Raw genomic sequence first — 13,419 nt, 5'->3', positions numbered from 1 at the left:
AGTGTCAAATCAAATTGGGTGCCCTAGTTCACTAGATAACAATGGTGTTGCAAAGCTCAGTATCCAATAGGACATTGATTGTGAGGTATGATGGATGAGAGTGTAAGCACCCCGTGGTTATTTTGATGTGATCATCCAAATCATGTTAGGTCCTGTTATGGTTTGATCCTTGTATCTAAGTGTATAGGAACTTAGGAGCATAGGAGGTCGAGCGAAAGATGCAGTTAGTGAGAAAGACGACATAGGAGAGAGCCGACGAGCTTGGTGCATCTGAGGGACGGGGTGTTGTGGAAGAGTACATTGGTGGATGAGAAGAAAACACGTGGTGGTTCCGAGAGATGAGAAGCCGAGCGGAAGGTTGCTTGAGAAGGTGGAAAATGAGTTCGGATGAGCCCTATTCTGGATGGTCGAAATCACCCAAGTGAACGGAGCCAGAGCAAGAGCTCGGATGAAAAAGTCAATAAATCTATTAACTTTGGTTTGGGCACCCGGACCTAGTCCGAGCGCTCGGACCACCAGGGCTAGCCAGGGTGCCCCGGGCTCGCACCCTGGTCAAGTTGGTTCTTGCCTAGACCTAGTCTAGGCTCCCGGACCACAAAATTTATCACTTGCCAAGCTATCATGATTAATTGTATCGTGGATAAAATTTTATCCACACTCAGGCGCCCAGAACCCTTTCAAGCGCCCAGATCAGCGCTATAAATACAACTCTGATTTCAGTAGTTGAACAACAATACTTGTAATTGATTATTTTTCTATTCTACAACTTTTGTGAGCTGTCAACATTGTAAGAGGCTACTCCACCTAAAGGATATTTTTAGTGAGCTTTAATTACCTTAGATTAGCAATCCTCTTATTACAAACTAAGTAAAAGATCTGCCTCTTCCTTCTCTTTTTAATTAGTTTTTTGTACAAGTGGTTGTGTTAATTAAGCTATAAAAATCAAGAAAGGTGTTTTTTTATTTTTATTATGTAGGATAATTCACCCCCTCTTACCGACTATAAGGGACCAACAAGTGGTATCAGGGGCCAACCACTTCAGAAGGACTAACCACCGATCAAAGCACAGAAGACGATGGTCGGACCGAGTATCTACCTGCCTAAGTTCAAGAGGGAGTTCGTAATTTGGAAAAAGAAGATGGAAGTATTTTTTAAAATTGACTTTGAATTAATAATAATAATGAAATATGGCTTTGTAGCACCAAAGGATCAATAAGGGAAAGACAAAGAAGAACATCAATGGATGAAAAAGGAGCAAGTTGATTTCATGGCAAACGGTAAGACAGAATTCCATTTGCTGAGTGTTTTACCACCACAAGAAGTCAACCAGATCAGTGCCTACGAGTCAACCAAGGATCTCTTTGAGAAATTCCTAGAACTACACGAAGGAACCTCGAAGGCAAAACTCATGAGATGGGACCTGCTCTGGAATTAGATCAACAACCTTCAGTTAGAAGGTGAAACCGTCACATACCTCTACTCAAGGATCAAAACACTAATCACCTGACTCATAAATCTTGGAGAAAAGGTAACCAACCAAGATTCACTAAGGTACACGCTTAACATATTTCCTAGGACTCCTGAATGGTCAACCCTAGTAGATGTAAATTTCATCTCTAGGGACTTAGAGGTAAGTAATTTAGAGGAATTATTTTTGACATTTGAAATTCATGAATCTAGATATGTAGATCTAAAGACAAAGATGAAGTAGAACATTGTCCTAAAGGCAAAAATGGATGAACCATAGTCCGAAACATCCCTTGATGATGGCGAAATGACATTCATGGTAAGGAAATTAAAAAAAATAAGGCTAATAAATTCAATCAAGTGCAGACCAAGAAAAGGAGAAGAAAAGTAAGATGCTATCAATGCAATGAAGAAGGGCACGTCAAAGATAACTACCCAAAATTAAAGAACAAGGAAAAGGATAAGAAGGCGACCCACACAAAGCAAAGAAATCTAAAGGCGACGTGGGATGAAATATCGTCAGAGTCAGAGATTGAATCCCACGCCAGACTTGTGCTAGTGGCAAGTCACCAAGAAGAAGAAGATAAAGCAAGCCCATCTGAGATGAGCGTCGAAAGTATCGAAGAAAGAGGAGAAATATCAGAAGAAAGCAACTCTACAGGGGGAGTTTTAGATAAAGGGATTGACGAGCTAAGTCAAGTATGATCTCTGCCTCTTGACAAATTGTATAAGTTTATAAAAAATCTTATCTAAAACTTCATGTCAATTAGAAAATGATAATAAAAAATTATTAAAAGAAAATAATGAGTTAAAAGAAACCTTAGCAACATCTTGTCAATTAAAAGATTTCGACAAACTAAAAATTGAAAAAAAAATAAAAAATAAAAGTAGAAATAAAGAATCTAAAGAATTATGCAGGTTTGAATATTGCTATTTCAAATTTCAAAAATTATCAAGGACTAAATTAGTAATTTAGATATCACAAGGGCTAAATTAGAAAATTATTATATAAATATGTTTCTAAATTTTTTTTGATAAATCCGGTAGGAAGGAATCTATTTTGGGTTCTAAAATTATGCTTAGATTAAATTTTTATACATATCTCACTTTTAAATTGATTTAATTTTGCATAAAATTGACTAACATTCTAAATAAATTGCTTTGTTTAAATTCTATTTGAAATTAAATAGATAGTCATTTTTATAAGAAAGATGATTTCATCTCTTATCTATAAAAAAATTTTCAAAATTTTCTGTTCAATATATTATTTTTTTATAAATTTTCTAACAAAAATCATGTTTTTCATTTTAAAAATATTTCTCAGGGTTATCTTTGTGAACATTATTTTTCTTTGAAATCTTATCATTTTCTCTATCTAATAAATATTTTATAAAAATTTTTTGACCAAGGGTGAATTTTCTATAAATTATTTATCTAAATATAAATTTTTAATATTAAATTTTTTAGAAAATTTAATTTTTTAAAAAATCATTTTTTATGTAAAAACAATTGCCTTATTACATTCTGAAAATATTTCATGAATTTTTGAGTTTGGAAACTATTTTTAAGCATTTCTTTTAAATATAATTTTCTGTAAAAAAATAATTTATTACTGCTTAAATAAATTTCATAATTTTGTGAAAATTTTATCACAACTTTGGATATTTCTTCTTAACTATTGTAAATTGTAAAAGAACTTTAAACACTTAAAAATAATTTTTGAAAAATGGTTTATAAATTGTAAAAATCAAGATTTTTTAAATTTAAACTTCATGATTTTTCTGGATGTTAATACCTTAGATTCTATTTTGAATTTACTTTAAGTTATTTTCATAGAATACCCCTATTTTTAATGTAATCAAAGGGGGAGAATTAGAGGTTAAGTATAGGGGGATGGTACATTTTAATTTTTGCACTTTTTTTTTTGTAAATCATATAGTTGTTATTTTTACTGTTATTTGGTTTTTATTTATCCCAACTTAACTTAGTTTACTCACATCAAAAAGAGGAAAATTATAAGCACCTAGTGGTAGTTTTAATGTGATTAGCCAAGTCAAATTAGGTCCTGTTATAGTTTGATCCTTGTGTCTAAGTGTGTAGGAGCTTAGGAGCATAGGAGGTCGAACAAAAGACACAGCTAGTGAAAATGATGACACGGGAGAGAGCCGACGGGCTCGGTGCGTCCGAAGGACAAGTCACTGCGGAAGAGTACGCTGGTGAACAAGAAGGAAATGCATGGTGGTTCCAAGGGACGAAAAGCCGGAGCGGAAGGTTGCTTGAGAAGATCGAAAAATGGGTTTGGGTGAGCCCTATTCCGGATAGTCGAAATAACCCAAGTGAGCGGAGCTGGAGCAAGAGCTCGAACAAAAAAGTCAACAAATCTGTTGACTTTAGTCCAGACGCTTAGACCCCCGAGGCTAGCTAGGGTACCCCAGGTTCGTGCCCTGGTCGAGTTAGTTCAGCCTGGTCCAGGTGCCAGACCCGGTACAGGTGCCAGACCCGGACCAGGTGTCAGACCTGGTCCAGGCGCCTGGACCATAAAACTTATTACTTGCCGAGCTGTTGCGATCTGTTGCATCATGGATAAAATTTTATCCACACCCAAGCACCCGAATCCCTTCCAGACATTCGGATCAGCGCTATAAATATAACCCTAATTTTAGTAGTTAAATAACAACATTTGTAAACAATTCACTTTTTATTCTACTACTTTTGTGAGATGTCAATGTTGTAAGCGGCTACTCCACCCAAAGGAGATTTTTAGTGAGCTTAAATTGCCCTGGATTAGCAATCCCCTAATTATAAACCAAGTAAAAGATCTGCCTCTTCCTTCTCTTTTTAATTAGTTTTTTTATACAAGCGGTTGTGTTAATTAAGCTATAAAGATCAAGAAAGGTCCTTTATTATTTTTATTGTGCAGGACAATTCACCCCTTCTTGTCGGCAGCAAGGGATCAACAGAAAGGAGATTTAAAGCTTAGAAATTTTGTGTTAGGAATCTTAATTTCTCTAGAAAATTTCCAAAATTAAGACGTCTAACTTATGCTTAGAAATCTTTGGTTTCAAAATTTTTCCAAGTAATTTTTCTAACTCCAAAACTAAAATTTACTTTTGGAATGCTTCAAGCTTATTGTTTGTGTTATCCTAATTTTTTGATGTATGCTAATGGGGGAGAGATAGTAAATTTAGGGGGAGTTATTGAACTCAAGGGGAGAGTAAAATGCTTGTTTACTTAATTTTACATATTTTAAACTTAACTATGAACCTTGATTGCTAAACATAAAAAATGGAGAGATTGTTGATGCAGGGTGCACCAGAATTGAACTTGAGTTTTGATGTTGTCAAAGGTTTAAGTTAAGTCCTATTGTGATCTGATAAATTAACTAAGTGTGTGGGTTGTTTATTCAACCAGGAAAGACCTAGTCGCGTCTAGGCAGGAAAGTCTTAGCAGATCATGAAAGCTAGGCAAGAAGTTCAGGTGGGTCGAGAACCTGACACTTGGCAGTTGGAGTCGATAGGTCTGGAGGACTTGATATCGAGAGAAGCTCTGGTGAACCGATCCGATGCTAAGCTGAAGTCCAAATAAGTCTAGAAGATATGATGTTTGACAGGTAGATTCAGGTAAGCAACTGGAGTGGAGCAACGGGGAGGTTGAGTTTTAAGAAGGAACAAACCCTAGGTCGCTGATCCAACTAAAGAAATCGGAAGGATTCCAAATTGAGATCAAGATAGGTTTACTGTCTACTCATGCATCATACTTTACTACTTATGCATCATACTATACTGTACTAACTTTGTTTTGCAGGAGTATTCGAATTAACTCTGTTTTACAGGAATCAAAGGATCGGTCGATCAAACATGAGGTTCAGTCGACTGAACCAGGCTGTCATGGACAAAGTTTTGGATCGAGTAGAACATACTTGGTAGAAAGGTGGATCGGTCGATCAAACCTATAGATCAATAGACCAAACTAGATATGGCAAGCACAGAGTAGATTCAATCTCAATAGAAGTTAGAAACTACAAGGATTGGTCGATTGATCATGGTGATCGGTTGACTGATCAATTAATGCTCTTAATACGTAAAGATTGGATCTCATCACCGAAGGAAAGCATAGTATTTAATCGATCGATAGAGGGTTCAGTCGACCGAAGGGTTTTTAGTCAACCGATCAACACTTATAAAAGCAAGTCTCGAGCACCGAGCCAATGCAACTTTTTTGTATTCTATTGTTCTACTATGTTGTTGTTCGAGCTACTTTTGATCTTCTACTCAGTGCGCAAGTTACATCACTAAGAAGCTCCAACGATCTTTGCTATTGTATTGTCAGTATTTCTATTTAGCTTGCATTCTATTGTAGGAACCCCTCTATCACATTTTGGGTCATTGGACAACATGCAAAGCTTGGTATCTTTGCTTGCTGTTGGCCCTTTCTCCTTGTCGCTGGCCTCTTAGCTATTGGACAGGTATTTTGGCCTCAGGTTTCCAGCCTCTAAACAACAGCTTTGTCACTGCTGCTCACCTCGATTGGCACCGTCGGGTTACCTTATGAAGGGTACAGAGTTGAGCTCACTGCTGCTCAACTCGATTGGCACCGTCGGGTTGCCTTGTGAAGGGTACCGAGTTGAGCTAGGGTTTCTTCTCTTGGATGATTAGTCAGGACTTCACTCATCGACCAGTTCAGCATTCGGAGAGAGAAAGTCTCTCCCCATGCATTTGTTCATATTCTCAATGCATGTGAATCAATATAAACTAACCAACATGCCTTGAAACTTTCAATGTGGGACTAAAGTATCATTCATAATGGAGTTTCTATCCTCTTCTACCTCTTCTCCATTCACATATATTCAACACTTAGTAGTTGATCGCCTAGTATGTTGGAGTTGGTTACATCGAGTGGAGTCATGTAGGTTAAATCTAATGGATTAGTATCTCGGATATCAATATTCCTTTATCAATATTTTAGGGTTATCTTAACATTCAAATACTAATTATTTAGAGATATAAAGTGGTAGAACGCATTGAAGATGTGACTTTTTATTCTATTAGTGATAACTTTTCAAGACGATGCATATCTAAATAAATATTACTAAATTTAGGAGTAAAATAAATGAAGGTTTTTGGAATTGCTTTGCTTTAAACTTTTGAATGAGATATGCTAAAGGAGGAATTTAACTTTTAAAATTATTTTTAATCTATAGGGACATAATTTAGGAGAGTGTCACACGTATTGTTTCGACAGGAAACTTGTAACCTTTATTAATAAAACTCAATGTTACAGAAATAGGTACGTGTTTATAAATATACTCTGAGAGGTAAAAACTCTCAATACACCAAATCAAGCTTACAAACCACTAGAGCCGACTCCTAATGGAGGAGGCAAACTCCACAGTCATTTACATGCAACCTAAAGACATGCATACACCACAAAAATAAATCATACGAACACAAGTCCACGTACGGATGGGTGTTCACACCTAAAGTCCTACGTCACATGATTTGTGTTCACACTTAAAAGTGTTGGATAGCGATGACCAATTAGAAGAGGGTTCAATAATCTGTAAAAATAAAAACACAAATCTTTCTCGACTTTTCTTAAACTAACACTTGTAAAATATAAAAACAGTAAATTAAAATAGAAAAGAAGAGGCACACGGGGATTTACTTGGTTACAACCGAGTAAGTTGTTAATCCAAAGAAGATGTTGCACTAGTATCTCCTTTAGGCGGAGAAACCTCTTACAATGATGAAAGCGGAAAAAGAAAGAAGCTAAACTCTAAAAGAAGCACACAAGTGTTGGAATTATAATTCTTGAGTTGATGAAAAGCTTTTGGACCAAGACTATATTTATAGCCTTAGTCAGGGCGCCCCGAAGGAGTTCCGGGCGCCCTGGGGGATAAAACTTTATCCCCAACGAAACGGATCGCGCTTGACGCGATTCGGTTAAAAAGCCACTTCCGGGCGCCCGAAATGGTTCCAGGCGCCCGGACCACTAAATCAACCAGGTTGACTTTCTGGTCCGGGCCTTCTGCTCCGGTGCTGCTCGCCTCGGTCCTGGTCTTCCGCTCCGGCTCCGCTTGCTTGGGTGATCTCTGCCATCCGGAATAGGGCTCACCCGAACCCAACTTCCGGTCTTCTCGAGCAGGCTTCCGCTCCAGCTTCTTGTCCCTCGGAATCGTCGCGTGCTTCCTTCTCGTCCACCAACGTACTCATTCCCAGTCTTCGTCCCTCGGCCGCACCCCGTGCCGACCTTCTCACTAACTGCGTCTCTTGCTCCCGGAGCATTCTTCCGCTCCGGCTTCTCGTCCCTCGGAACCACCGCACGGTTCCTTCTCGTCCGCCAGTGTACTCTTCCGCAGCGCCTCGTCCCTCGAACGCACCGCGTACTATCCTTCTCGCTAGCTATGTCTTCCGCTCGATTACCTGTGCTCCTAAGTTCTTGCACACTTAGACACAAGGTTAAAAACACACAAGACCTAACTTAAATTGTTGATCACACCAAAACAACCTTGGGGTTCCAACAATCTCCTCATTTTTGATGTGAGCAACCCAGGTTAAGCTAGGGTAAATAGACATAAAAATAAGCTAACTAATTTTGCAATAAAGTGCAAAAAAAGATAGAAAATTTTGGTCTACCTCCCCCTAAACTTATACTTTTCTTTCTCACCCTTTGATCACATAAAAATTGGGATTCAAAGGAAAACTCTAAGGGAAAAAATTATAACTCTGAAAAATTTGCAATAATTTTCAACGAAACAAAATGTTCTAAGTTAAAAGATTTCGAAGTAAAACTTTAAGTAAGAAAATTTTCTAAGTAAAGCTTTAAGTAAGAGATTTTTAAAAAAAAATTCTGACTTGGGAAATTTTGTAAATTTTTTTTTGAAAATTTTCTAAATAAAAGTTTAAGCAGAAATTTCTAATTTTAGAAGAACTTTTAGTTTTTCTAAGTAAAAAGTTTTACGCAAAAAAAAAAAATTCTAAGTAAAAAAATGTTTAAAGGACTTTTTAAAGCATTATTAAATTTCAACCTTAATGTTTTATCAGAAAGTTAATTAAATATTTTTATTTCAATATTTTGGTTTCCAAGTCGTGATGAGGCACTAGGTCTTCTTGGTTATTGGAGCAACAACCACTTCCTTAGACAAAACCTCATAAAGAAATCTTAATGTCTAATTTTCTCGTTGAAAGCTCTAAATCTAATTAGTTCAAGTTCAAGTCAGATAGGACTTTGGAACCCAATATAGGTTCCAGCCTACTAGATTGACTAAAAATTTCTTAGGGACATATCTTTTTGAAATGTTCCTAATTTGTCCCTTATGATATCTAAAAGACCAATTTAAATTGTTATATTTTCTAATATTGGTATTAGATGAGCATTCATGGTTTTTCAAATTATCATTTTCTACTTTTAATTTTTAATTTTCTAATTTAATTTTGTCGAATACTTCTATAGGACAAGATTTAGCTAATATTATTTTTAAATTCTTAATTTCTTTTTCTAATTTACAGCAATCTTTAGTTAATAATTTAACAAACTTAAAGAGTTTATCGGGAGGAAGAGATCGTACTTGACTTCTCTTGTCGATCTCGTTGTCTGTTTCTCCCCCTGAACTGTTGCTGTCTTTCGACGTGGCTCCCCCTTCATCGATACTCTCTATGCTCATTTCGGAAGAGCTTGACTCGCAATCGGCGTCTTGATGACTTGCCATTAGTGCAAGTCCGGAGAAGGCTTCGAATTCCGATTCGGACGACGTGTCATCCCACGTCGCTTTTAATGCCTTGCACTTTTGGACAGTCTTCTTGCTTTTATCCTTGTCCTTGTTCTTTACCTTGGGGCAGTTGTCCTTGACGTGCCCTTCTTCGTCGTAGTAGTAGCAGTGGATGGTCCTTTTCTTTTTACCCTACGGATGGTTAGTTTTCTTGTAACGCCCCAACTCCTGGGTACTAAGCTGTGAGCCGGATCGCTACATTAACTACTGAAGCTACTGTACTGTACTGTGCGGAAACTGGGTAAAATAAAATTTCACTAACTGACTCTGTTAAACTGACAACTGGTACACCCATGCTGTTATAAGGAAGGGTTCAAGACCTTTCCGGTTGGGGTATATGTGCTAAGGAGGATACTTGACCTCCCGTCTGAGCTAGAACTCAAAGCTAACTTCCCAGCTAGCTGCTGTTCGATCCACGGCTCGACCAAACTTGCCGCGATTCTGTGCCCTGCTGGATCGGTCTGCGGACCGATCCAGCAGAGGCTGGATCGGTCGGCAAGACCGATCCAGGTGTGTCTGGGTCGGTCGGCTGACCGATCCAGGGGAATACAGTAGGCTACTGTTTCCATCTGGATCGGTCGGCTGACCGATCTAGGAGAAGGAATGGCACTGGATCGGTCTGCTGACCGATCCAGGTTCTGATAGTATGAAATGAAATCAGAATTTCTGATTTCCAGCACTGATTCATGCCAAAAATCACATACACAAGCTCTATATACATGAAAAACACTATAGCATGTAAATACTAACGTTCTAAACATGATAAACTAAACAAGACATAGTTTACTAAACTATAACACCTAGTAACAAGACTAAGTCATAAAACTAGACAAGTTAAGTACTAGAACTGAAATAAAAGCGTATAGATCCCAAGGATCTTTATTCCAGACCCCTTGCACACACACATCATCGTAGCATCGCCCCCCAGCCTCCGCTAGTCCACTTTTCTTTTACCGGTATCTGCAGTATAAGAAAAATAGCATCTGTAAGCTAAGAAGCTTAGTAAGAAACCATCTACCTCACAAAAACATGCAACGATGCGATTATTGTTTTAAATCATGCTGTTTGAAAACTGAACTGAGCATGGCAACATGGCATGGCATACAACATGTACTGAACTGATCATGGCATACAAACAAGCTGAGCATAGCATACTGTATCTGAACTAAGCATAAATACTGAACTGATCATGCATATACATCTAACTGGTCATGAACTCAAATCATGAAACTTAACTGAGATAATTAACTGAAACTGAAACTAAGTTAGTGTTTCCATCACTGATTACATATTTGGAAAACTATATATATAATAATAGATGAAAATACTAAACATGCTGCTGGGCCCTGGCAACTGTACTTACTGTGCGCGCATCCCTACGAGACCCGGGATTGCAAGTTCCGAATCCAGCAGGGTTACTAGGTTATCTGAACCTAGGGACGACTGTGGGAGTCCAGCCCATGGTTAACTAAATAAAAGTAAAATACTGAATACTGTTTTATTTTACTTTGCTGTTCTAGGTTATCTGAACCTAGAGCTAGGTTATCTGAACCTAGAGGCTACTGTGGGAGCCCACCCAATGGATATCTGATCCAAATAGCTGTAATAACTGATAATAAGCTGAATAAAATGTTTCTAATACATTTTACATGCTGTTAGGACGCCTACTGGTGCATCCTTCTGAACTGGGCATTCTACCGAATGCTTGGTGTGCACTAAAAGCACACCCTAAAACTGAAAACTGTAGAACTACTGAACTAACGCCAAAACTAACAAGCGAGAGCAATTATACTGCAGGTGAGGGGTTTCTTACCTCAATCGCAAGGTTTTCTTATGATTCTATCCGCTAGGTTTTCCGGAAAAACTGCTCCGTTCGACGAACCGCTTACGTCCTCGCGTTCCTCTCGCGGAGAAGAACCTCTTTCGTGTTGAAATCGTCGCCGGAAAGTGTCCTTGGGGCCCTAGAGAAAGAACCCTAGGTCTTCCTTGGTGTGGCGCCGAAAGAAGGAGGAGGAAACGGGAGAGGTGGCGTGAGAGGGTTTCGGTGGAGAAGGATGTGCCGAACCAAAATAAAATAAACCAAACCCTCTTTAAGTTTCCTATTTATATTAAGTGGATTATTGAACCCAACTCCAATATAAATATAATTGGTTCCTCATTCTTTCAGCACGGCCCTGCTGGGTTCACCGGTTACTAGCATTATCCCTTACACCATAGGTCTCGGGTTCGATTCTCGCCTAAGCTATTTTATTCTTTTAATTATTTTTGCTACTTCCGCTACTCGGAAAATTCCGGAAAAATATCTAAAAATTCCAGAAAAATCATAGAATAATTCTAATGCAAGTTTGAGAATTTTCGGGCGTTACATTTCTAGACTTACAAAGATTCTTGAATCGTCTTACCATCATTACCATTTCTTCGTCGTCGAGAGAAGACTCCGACTCAGGTTTGTCTCTCGATGCTTTGAAGGCAATGTTGTTCTTGGGCTCCTTCGTACCTGCACATCTTGATTCGTGCACTTCAAATGTGGAAAAAAATTCTTCTAATGTTATTTTCTCTAAGTCTTTTGAAATATAAAAGGCATCTACTAGTGACGCTCATTTTGAATTTCTGGGAAAGGAATTAATGCGTACCTTAGCGAATCCCGATTACTTACCATCTCTCCGAGATTCGAAAATCCGGTGATGATTTTCTTTATTCTTAAGTGCAGATGCGCAACTGTCTCATCTTCCCCAAGTCACAGGTTGGTGAGATGGTTGCGGAGTAAATCTCGTTTTACGAGCTTGGCTTCGGACGTTCCTTCGTGCAGCTCGAGGAACTTCTCCTAAAGTTCCTTCGCGGAGTCGTAGTTGCCGATCCGGTTGACTTCTTGTGGCGGAAGAACGGTTAGTAGATGGTACTCAGCTTTGCCGTTTGCCACATAGTCGACCTGCTCCTTTTTCGTCCAGTGGTATTTCTTCTTACCTTTCGGTGCTGTAAAACTGAATTCCATAATTAACATTAAATCAAAATCGGTTTTAAAAATTACCTGCATTCGCTTTTTCCAGCTAGCGAATTCCCCTTCGAACTTCGGCGGGTAGATGCTTGGTCTGACCATTATTTCGTTGCTTCGTTCGGCAGTTAGTCCTCCTGAAGCACCTTGGCTCTTATACACTTGTTGGATCGCAGCGGCCGGCTAGAAGGGGGGTTTAATAGCCTGTAAAAATGAAAACACAAACCCTTCTCGACTTTTCTTAAACTAACACTTGCAAAATATAAAAGCAGTAAATTAAAACAGAAAAGAAGAGGCACACAGAGATTTACTTGGTTACAACCGGGGAGATTGTTAATCTAAGGAAGATATTACACTAGTATCTCCTTCAGGCGAAGAAACCTCTTACAACGATGAAAGCGCAAAAAGAAAGAAGTTAAACTCTAAAAGAAGCACACAAGTGCTATAATTACAATTCTTGAGTTGATGAAAAGCTTCTGGACCAAGGCTATATTTATAGCCTTGGTCGAGGCGCCCCGAAGGGGTTCCAAGCACCTTGGGGGGATAAACTTTATCCCCAACAAAACGGATCGCGCTTGGCGCGATCAGATCAAAAAGCCACTTCCGAGCACCCAGAATGGTTTCGGGCGCCCTAACGGTCTGAGCGCCCGGAATGGATCCGGGCGCCCCGACCACTAAGTCAACCAAGTTAACTTTCTGGTCCGGGCCTTCTACTCCGGTGCTGCTCGCCTCAGTCCTGGTCTTCCACTCCGGCTCCGCTTGCTTGGGTGATCTCTGCCATCTGGAATAGGGCTCACCCGAACCCAACTTCCGGTCTTCTCGAGCAGGCTTCCACTCCGGCTTCTCGTCCCTCGGAATCGTTGCATGCTTCCTTCTCATCCACCAGCGTACTCATCCGCAATCTTCGTCCCTCGGTCGCACCCCGTACCGACCTTCTCGCTAGCTGCGTCTCTTGCTCCCCGAGCATTCTTTCACTCTGGCTTCTCGTCCCTCGGAACCACCGCACACTTCATTCTCGTCCGCCGGTGTACTCTTCCGCAGCGCCTCGTCCCTCGGACGTACCGCGTGTCATCCTTCTCGCTAGCTGCGTTTTCCACTCGATTACCTGTGCTCCTAAGTTCATGTACACTTAGACACAAGGTTAAAAACATACAGGACCTAACTTAACTTGTTGATCACACCAAAACAACCT

Source organism: Zingiber officinale, chromosome 4B, assembly GCF_018446385.1.
Source record: "Zingiber officinale cultivar Zhangliang chromosome 4B, Zo_v1.1, whole genome shotgun sequence".
Classification (NCBI taxonomy): domain Eukaryota; kingdom Viridiplantae; phylum Streptophyta; class Magnoliopsida; order Zingiberales; family Zingiberaceae; genus Zingiber; species Zingiber officinale.
The sequence above is the reverse complement of the archived record's forward strand: the minus strand, read 5'-3'. Positions refer to the sequence as shown.